The sequence below is a fragment of the Mastomys coucha genome, unplaced genomic scaffold (genome assembly GCF_008632895.1).
Source record: "Mastomys coucha isolate ucsf_1 unplaced genomic scaffold, UCSF_Mcou_1 pScaffold5, whole genome shotgun sequence".
In the NCBI taxonomy this organism is placed as follows: Eukaryota; Metazoa; Chordata; class Mammalia; order Rodentia; family Muridae; genus Mastomys; species Mastomys coucha.
In genome coordinates this window covers 31,148,720-31,159,005 of record NW_022196911.1, presented here as the reverse complement: position 1 = coordinate 31,159,005, position 10,286 = coordinate 31,148,720, and positions in this window count along the sequence as shown.

Sequence of the window (10,286 nt, the reverse complement as noted above, 5' to 3'; positions counted from 1 at the left end):
CAGTTGAGGCCAGAGTGGATTTTGCAGCTGCACCGTGAGTTCACTCTCCAGTCTTGGTGGTCTAATACAGAGGTGGCTTAATACAGAGGCCCTTTCAAGGAACAACATGGGAGAGGTGTCTAGAATAGACACCCCAGGCCTGGTCTCCACAGGGTCCCATTTTTACACGTGTGTCTTCTAATCACAGGAACAAGGATAAGAGAGTCCGCTAATGATCTTTGAAGTATTTCAAATGGGGGAAATGAGGAGGCAATTTTGGGGGGGGGGGCGAGGGGAGGTGTGGTCAAGTCATGTGACCAAGGCATCCAGGGAAGGCTATTGGATGCTAACCTATTCAACCTGAGTCCAAGCCAGACTCTTCTCTGTGTGTTTTGTTTTCTGAAACACTCTCTTCTTCTGCAGCCCGGGCTGAGCTTTCACTTTAATCTTTCTGCCTCTACTTCCGGTGCATGCAAGAAGTAGATGCATACAGACTCAAATCCAGATTATCAGCCACGATGGTTTTTGCTTTTGTGTAGTCATGGTGACATTTAATCATCTCTCCAGCTCTAAGGTGGCTTTGTTACCATTTCCATGTTCCGCGTGTGAAGCAATGGGCCTTCCGAGGTGAATACCAGTCGCCCAGACTTACTCGGGTGGGAAAATCTTGTTGCCACATTTTGGCATCCCTGGTGCTGTCTTGGCTTTGCTCTTTCCTACCTGGCACACACACACAGAAGCGGGGATCCGAGGCCTCGTGTTCTCTCTCCTTCTCTCCTTGGGCTCTAAGTTTTCACAACAGCAAAAGAAGACAGGGAAACAGATGGGGTACTGGGTTTAATGTACCCAAGGTGCTATCATTAAGGGTTTCTAGAACAGCTAGCAAAGAGACTATCCTTTTCAGAAGGGAATTCTGGGCTCAGGACACTGGATGTTGGTTCTCAGAACTAACCCATCCTAGCCCTGGAAGGCTGAGCAGGAAATTTGAATTTTAGGTGAATCTGGACTACATAACAAATTATGTAGCAAATAAAAATACAAATGATCAGGAGCACAAGCAACGGCAGAGTTGAAGCTGTCACAAAGCCTAGTAGCCCTGCCCCAAAGCCTAGAACCCTTGCCCCAAAGACCCAAGTGAAACTTAAATGCTTTCATTCATTCCCCAAACTCAACTCCAAGGTCATCAACAAGTAATCTAGGAATGCAGCATTTGGAGAGGAGGGGGTTGACTTCTCAATGATGTACTGAGGGTAGGGCTGGCAAGATGGCTCAGCAGGTAAAGGAGCTTGTTGCCAACCCTGATGATCTGAGTTCAAGCTCCAGGACCCACATGGGAAGAGGTATGAACTAACTTCTTTAGATTGTCCTCTGACCTCCAGAAGCATACATATGGGGGAATGCACACACATATACTATAACTTAAAATGTAATGAAAAGACAAATATGTGCCAAGGAAAAGATCTGGCATGGTAGTCCACTTTGCTCCAGGGCATACCTCCTTGAACAGCAAAGGGATAAAGTGGCATATCCTCACCTGTATACCAAAAAACCCAGGGAAAATGATAGGGCTATTCCTCTCTTTAGCAATTGAGAGAGCTGACTGAGGCTCCAAGTGAGAGGTCTCACTCAAGACTTCTCCCCTCACCCAAAAGGCTCACAGCCAGATATCAAACCCTGCCAGTCTTGACTCCAAAACTCATGTCAGTTTCACTAATGTCTACGCTGGCCCTGTGACTTTACAAAACACTGTCTCCAATCCCACCATGACTGAGTGGCGGGGGTGAGGTGTAGAGGCTGGAAGTGGAGTCTCACAGAAGAGGGGGATGGTAGGAAAGAAAGGGACTGCTGGGCCCTACCTTCCTCAGAGCCAGCCCAACCTGGATAATGAGCTCTTGAGCCTTCCTTACAGGCTGTGCACTTCCTCCAGCATAGGACAGAGAGCAGGGAACTCATCTATTTTCCTTATTCCAGACAAACCATTACACAGGCTGTTTCTGAAGATGCTAAAAATGGAGCCTGTTAAGGATGAAATGACATGAAAATCTTCTAAAGAGTCCCCGTGAGTCCAGGTAGGGTGGCTTGTCCCCATAGTCCATTTCCTGGGAAGCTGAGGCAGAATCACTTGAATCTAGGTGATCAAGGTTGGCTCAGGAAACACAGGGAGGCACTGTGACTAAAAAGAAAGCAATCCCAACAAATGTCAGACGGATTGCGGGCCAAAAGAAGGGCATGGTAAGAACTAAAAGACATGGGGAATAAGGATGGTGAGATTATAGCAGGGAGGTTGGAGCCTGGTTTTGGAAGAGGGCAGGGAAAAGATGAGACTAACTCCAGTGTGAAGTAATCCTGAAGCATCTGAGAGGTAAAGAGACACTGGGTACCAGATTTATTCAGAGCCAGAAAACTCAGCAACCATCTGCTTGGTTTTCCAGAAACGTTTGTGTTTGGGTCCCTTGGTGTATTTCTCTCCCCAAGCCATGTCGACAAGATACCTCATGTCACAGGACCCAAGCCTAGACGCTCATGTCATGGAGCAACGAGTATCAAAGAAATGGATGTGGGGGATAATGAGAGGCTTTATTCACTGGCTGAGGAATGAAGGAGAGGTGACTCTGCTCTTAAATTAGCTTCTCCCTCCCAGGGCTGGAGGGCTCCAGACATAAGAGGGCAGAAGGATTGGGGGGAAGACAGGCCGGGGAAGGGGTGGGGGACTGACTGTTGACTGCTTCCCTGGGAATGGGCAGAGATCACCTAGTGGCTTGGATGCTACTTTTTGTTCTTCTTCTTCTTCTTTTTTTTGTTAATAGCCGTGGTTGTATTGATTTGGGGTGGGGTGGGGAGCAGGAAGAAGAGGGAAGAGAAAGAGGAGGGAGGGAAGGAGGCCGGATATGAGGCAAATCTTGCTAAGCTGAGCTTTCCCAAATGACTGACATGTATACACACAGAGCAGAGCAGAAGAATGTAACGCTAACTTAAGACAGAGTATGAAGGCAGGTGGCAACCCTCCTCACCCAGTCCCAGTCCCAGTCCCCCAGCCCACACCTGCAGGCCCAAGTGAAGACTTCACACTTTCTGCAAATGACACCCCACCTCACAGTCCATAAAATACACCCCAGGCCACTGTCCTCATAACCCACACAGCAGAGCTAGTGAGAAACTGGGACTTCCCAAAGTAGCAATCTTTAAAAGATTTTTAAAAACCATTTGTGTGGAACTAGGATCCCTTGCAAGAGCAGTACATACTCTTTTTTAAAAATATTTATTTGGGGCTGGGCGGTGGTGGCGCATGCCTTTAATCCCAGCACTTGGGAGGCACAGGCAGGCGGATTTCTGAGTTCAAGGCCAGTTTGGTCTACAGAGTGAGTTCCAGGACAGCCAGGGCTATACAGAGAAACCCTGTCTTGAAAAACTAAAAGAAAATAATAATAATAATAATAATAATAATAATAATAATAATAATAATAATTTATGTATATGAGTACACTGTAGCTGTCTTCAGACACACCAGAAGAGGGCATCGGATCCCATTACAGATGGTTGTGAACCCCCATGTGGTTGCTGGGAATTGAACTCAGGACCTCAGTTAGAGCAGTCAGTGCTCTTAACTGCTGAGCCATCTTTCCAGCCCCAGTACATCCATCCCCAGTACACTGAGCCATCCATCTCTCTCCCTCCCACCAAACTGGTAATTTTTAAGACAACTAAGTACAGTGAAACTAGAGTTTATATAGGTTTTCCCCCTCCTTAACACCAAAGAACAGATTTGTTAGGGAGGGTTGTTTTGTTTTTGTTTCTAAAAATTGTGCTTCTGACAAGCTGTCTGCCACCTGAGTTGGTTTTGGGGGGTCTAAGTAGGAGATACCATAAGGAGTTTGTGGGAGATTGAGCGATAAATGACCCCTATATACTATGGAAATGTTTGGTCCCCAGCAGCACTGTATGGGGAGACAGCCCAACCTTGCTGGAGGAAGTCCATCAGTATGGAGGAGTTTTGAGTTCATAGTCTAACCCCACAGAGTGTCCATTCTCTCTGCTTTGTGTCTGTAGGCTCCCTGCCCTGGCTACCAGCCTCTCTTCTATGCTACTGTCGCTCTGGAACTGTGAGCCAAAATAAACTCCTGCATGTAGTCATTCCTGGCTATGGTGTTTCTAACCCAGCACAGAAGTGAATACAAGTTTTGTCTGAAATAACACACAGACCTAGTGTCTTAAACAACGGCTTATTTGATTAGTTCTGAGGGCTACAAGTCCAGGGATAGCTTGTGTCACATCTGGCTTCTGAGGAGGGTTCTACCCTGATAAGGTTGGGTATCCTTACTGTTTCTCAAAGAAAGAGCTCCTTCTCTTCCCACAGGACTCAAACCCCGGCCTCATGATTTCCTTGGTCTGTTATTGCCTCCTTGAAGCTCCTTATATAGTTACTCTGGGAGCCAGGCTTTCAACTTACAGATTAGAGGGAATGCATTTTAGTGTATAATTCTAGAAATGGGTAAGAATGTCAAAATGACATCCTTATGGAACTGTGAGAATTGGCGGAGGATACCAGCCAGGTCCATTGAGGAACTGGGAGCATGGGTGGTGCTGTGCATAGGTCCTTCATATTTTCATCCTGCTGTCAGCAGAAGATGAGATCAACAAGACAGAAGAGAAGCAGAGTTCAAAAAGCTGGGTGGGTCTAAGAGGAGATGGGGAGGGAGGGGGGAAGGAGGGAGGGAGGAAGGAAGGGAAGGAGAGAGAGAGGGAGAGAGGGAGGGAGGAAGAGGAGAGAAGGAGGGAGGGAAGGAGAGAAAGAGAGGGAGGGAGAAGAGAGAAAGAGAGAGGGAGGAGAGAGGGAGAGGGAGAGGGGAGAGAAAGAGGGAAGAGGGAGAGATAGAGGAAGAGAGGGGAGAGAGGGAGGGGAGGAGAGAGAAGGAGAAGGGATAGAGGCAGGGAAGAGGGAGAGAGAGGGAGGAGGGAGAGAGAGGGGAGAGAAGAGGGAGAGAAGAGGTAGAGAGAGAGAAGGGAAGAGAGAGAGGAAAGAGAGAGAGAGGGAGAAGGGAGAGAGAGAGAGGAGGGAGGAGGGAGGGAGAGAGAGAGAACTCACAGTATCAGAGGTTGCCTTGAGTGTAGAACTTAGTTTAGCATGGTTTCTACAAGGTCTGGTCCAAGCTTAACTAGATGGAAATTGCAGTTTCAGCGAGTAAGTCCCACTCCAAGAGCCATACCCACAAAGCAAGTCCAGGTATGACGTGTTCCAATTTCATAGACTGTGGTTACTTCCAGACTTTGTCTGACACTTGGTCAAGAGCCATCATGCTTCAGCACGGTCCTCAGGGTGATGGTGAGGGCTGTGTACAAAGACCTCCTGACTTTTTGTTGTGCAGTCCGCTTTGCACTTCCAGTATCTGCGACAGCCTCAGTGCCATTAACAGTGACACACGCCTTTAACCCCAGGACTTGGGTGGCAGAGGCAGACTTCTGGACAGCCGGGACTACAGAGAAACCCTGTATCAAAAAACAAAACCGGGGAGGGTGATGGCTGTGGGCATACAGGCCTGTATCACCCTGGGCTGGGTGTGGTTGCTATACAAAAACAGGTTGTACAAGCCAGTAAGCATTCCACATCCTTTATCAGCTCCTGCCTTGACTTCTTTCCAGGACACACACTGAAATGAAAGCTTAAGCAAAGCTTAAGTACTTTCCTCCCTGACTTCCTTTTGGGCTTGGTATTTCATCACAGCAATAGTTAAGTAAGAACTCTAAGAACCACACATATCCTGCTAAACTACCCCATTTCTTGTCAAGTACTTTTTAAAATCAGTGGCCCCCAAACCTCCTGCACTTTGACAATGTTTCCCAGGGCTAGGTTAACTGCCCCATGTCTTGGTGCTTTTTTTCTTCTGGAAGTTTGGAAATAAGTTGAAACAGGGAAAGGTTGTACAGGGAAGTTATAAGCTCAGTTGTGGAGCTGGAGGGAGGGATGGCTCAGCAGCTAAGAGGGTTGACTCTGCTGGCTAGTTGCTCTTCCAGGTCTTGGATTGATTCCTAGCACCCACAGGGTAGCTCGCAATGGTCTGTAACTCCAGCCCCAGGGGATCCACAACAGGGGAACACCCTCTTCTGGCCTAGGCAGACACCAGGCACACACCCATGGTGCCCAAAGAGAAACTGTGGGTAATGACAGCTACCCAATGTACAGCTGATTTCCCTAACAAATGTATCCTCCAACAGACTAGAACATCCAAAACCTAAAGAAGTAATATTAAAAGTGAAATTTACAAAGCTTAGTATGGACCTGGTGAATAGGTGAATAGGTTGCAGGTGCCAAACCATCAGTGATTAATACATATTGCCCTCAATGCTTCCACAATTTTCACAGCAACCACAGAATGCCAACTTTCCTTCCCAGATGCAGTGTTGATTTTGAACAAAGCAATTATACTACAGTATACAGTGAACTTGTTCTTTAGTACTGCAGGTAGCCTTTGTATGTACGTGGAGAGCTGGATTAACTCTCAAATACAGCATTTCCACCATCTTTGGACCCTCCCACAGTCAAGGTCTGACCTTCCTCCAACCTCCCTGCTCGATGGATTCTAACAGAAAGGTTCTGCTTCACACTACAGTGTAATCATTCTTACACACCCGAGTCAAGACAATGACAATTTCAACTTTCCCTTTTCTGTTCAGACAGGCTTTGCCTACTAAAAATAAGATGGACTGGAGATGGCTCAGTGTTAAGAGCGCTTACAGCTCTTGCGGAGGCCTAGTTCACAACACTCACACAGCAGCTCCAACCATCTGTCATTCTAGTTCCAGAGGACCCAATAGTTTCTGGCCTCCCTAGGTATCAGGCAGGCACATGGTATGCATATGTATATGTAGGTGAAACATGCATATACACAAAAGAAGAATAATATCTTTAAAGAAAAAAAAAGATTGGGTTTAGAGTAAATTTTCTCAAATTGTGTCACTAATGTATTATAGATATCCTGACATCTCAGGACCACCTTGTCAGATGTACACCCATGGCACAGAAAAATGGTCTCATTTTAAGAAAAATAAAAGGCTTTCATATTTGTGTGTGTCTTTGAAGGTATATTAACTACATGAGCAGACTAGATACATAAGGGCACTTTATAGTCAGCTCATTAAACATAGTTTATTTATTGAGCACTTTATCAGTGCCAGGTACTGGAGATACAGGAGTGAAGAGATCTTTACAGTGTCCTTGCTCTCATGGAGTTTGTTACGTCCCATCAGTTAACAGCAAAGAGAATCAAACCTCACACTGAGTCCAAGTGGAAATGCAGCTGCTCTGCTATGGATAAAACAATCAAAAGAGACACATGTAGTAAAGAAGAGAATTTATTTGGAAAGTAGGGTATAAAAAGCATGATTCTAACACTTATTTAGAATATTAACAAATTAAAAAAGTTAGAAACTACAGAAAAGGTAGACACCCAAACCCAGCTTACAGCGACATAGTACAAACAAGTAGACCCCAAATTCTTTCATGCAAGTAAGCATTAAGGGAATGTTTACAGAGTAGGGCACAACAAATATTTTTTAAATTTACATTAAGAAACTGTACATAAATGGAAAAATAAATTAGATCATTTACAAGAAGTGTTTTATAGGTTACAATAGGCTATAACTTAGTTTTGTTATGCATAAAGTTTGTAGTACATCATACATTTTTACATAAGATTTAATATTAGAAGAATCTAAACATAAACAAAGCTTTAACCTGACAGGGATGATGCAACCAACAGAGAGTAAGGCAGCTTGCTCTGAAGTGACATGTGTGAGGAAAGGAAGCCCTAAGCTGGGACAAAAACCACTAGGAATGACTTCATCAGGACTTGCAGAATTAACAAGAACGCCTTTCAGTTCAGTTAAAATGCCAGTTCACTTAACTCAAACACAGTAGATAAAAGTGACAAAGTATTCAAACCTCACTCACTGCAGAGTCCAGGGATTACAGGCAGGAATGGGACACTTACAGCATGAGCATTAGATTTTATAAAATTATTTTTCCTTCTAAATGCTGTAAACTCTAAGAAAAAACTGGCCAATTTCTAAATGGCTTATTAGCAGGGTTAATTAAGTACTGAGTGGCCACTGTGACATCCTGATAACACCCAGTCACAATGACACTCTGTTTTGAAGCACAGAACCAAAACAATTGAGATCTCTAACTATTTTATATCACTTATGGTAAGGTTATGTAAAAATGAAAACGCTTTCTGTGAAGTTACATTCTTTATCAGGTCTTTTAAACATAAAATTAACAGCAGCTGCAGGAAAAAGAATCTAAAGCCAAACTAGTTTGTGAATTAAGATGAGATCTCCAAGCAGCAGGATTCCAGCATCAGCCCATCTGACTTTTAGACAGACACTGGGTCAGACACGAGTCTACTCCAGTCAGCTCAGAAAAGAGAGCCTAGGGTCTTCTGCCTCCTTCCTAGGTAGGACTGTAGTCCATTCCGACCTACGCTCGGGTGACCCCATTTTCATTCTGTAAATGTTGCTGGAACTATTTGTCAGACAAAGAATTTCAGAAGCCCCACCTGTGACCACACACAATGATTAGAAATAAAAACAGGTCAAAGAGAGGAGCTACTAAAATTCCAAATACAGCTAATACTTCAACATCTCTGAATTTTGAGGGGTATTTTCGTCTTGTACAAATGAAGAGTAGTAACAATCCCTATATAATTTTGAGGTTAACAGTTAAAATTCAAGACGTTAGAGATGAATGTACCCATATTTTCCAATAGCTATCACAGGCAGTAATGAGAGTAACTTTTTTCCTGGTTTTGTAAGTACTTATCAACACGTACTACTGAAAGGCAAGAGGAATTATTAAAATACTACAAAGCACTAAAAATTAACTCTAGAACATGATAGCATCTGAAATGTGTAAGTCATCTTAAGCACTGCCAGGAATGGAGCAGCTCTTATGCTCAGGCTCCTGCCAACGGTGCCCTTTCCCATGGTGGCCATGGAATTTTTGGTTAACAAATAAAGAGAACACTTGAAGAAGCTAGGCCAATGACCAGAACACTGTAAAAACATTGTATCAAAGCAGAATTCCACATGTACTGAATATGTAAGACAACACGATGTGTCCAATGGGGAGTGTTTGTATTGAGCTGGCTATTATAATACTTCAAAGGAAAAAAGATTACATCATTATATTACTGACACTGTGAGACAATCCCTGTTATAGACTGTAAAACAAAAATTTTGTGATGCAGGCCAGATGTGGTGGCACATGCATTTATTGACAGCATTTGGAAAGCAGAGACAAGAAGATCTCTGAGTTTGAGGACACCTGGTCTACATAACAAAGTTCCAGGGCAGCCAGGACTACACAGAGAGACCTTGTCTCAAAATGTACAAACAAGAGATTATCTGGGGACACAGATGAAGCTGATGGCTGCCACTGCTGCTAGAATGAAGTGCACTCAGTAACATAGGAGCTTAGGTGGGAAAAGACAACAGACATTAGAGGCAATCACCTTAAATATTAGAGTATTTTAAAAAAAAGTATTTCTATTATTTTGTTTACACACACCACAAAACTGAAGTTGAATGCAAAGTAATATACTTATTTCCATTATGCTGTATCAACTCTTTACATAACCTAGAATTTGAATTATATTTGAAAATGCAAAACACTAACAAAGATAAAGTGCTCAACAAAAGAAGATATGATAAACTAAATAAAGAACTTTGTTTCTAACAAAGTAATTTTATAAAGGATATTTAGAAACTATAGCCAGAGAACTTTTCTCCCTCAAGAATGTAACCCACAAATTCTGTTGCATTGTCTTTAGGAATGGGTACCTAACACAGCAATCACATGCACTCAAGGGCACCATTCATTTAGAGCTTCTGAAGAGTCCAGTATTGGCAAATAACGAGAATCCCTCGAGGGGGCTGGCTTTCAATTATCATGCATATTACTGGCCTAGCCTTGGCAATGACTTTAACCAAAGAAGAAATCCACGACTCCCCCACCTACTCAGAGTAGCTGAGGAAGAAAATGCTATGCTATGGTCTGTGCATATACAGATGCCTGGAGAGGTCTAGTTAAAAGGCAACCTTTTGGGGGAGAGGTGGTGTTTTAGATTTGTGTGCACGTTTTACCACCAAAACCATGGCTGGCAATGCTCTTAGCATTTAAAAGTTATCAGAATTTTTATAAAGATTCTCTGTACGTATAAAAAATAACAATGAGATAAAAAGTGTCTCTTGGTAATCTTTCAAATTGTCTGCACAAAACTCAGAAACTTTAGAACTAAGTCCCTGGAATTAAT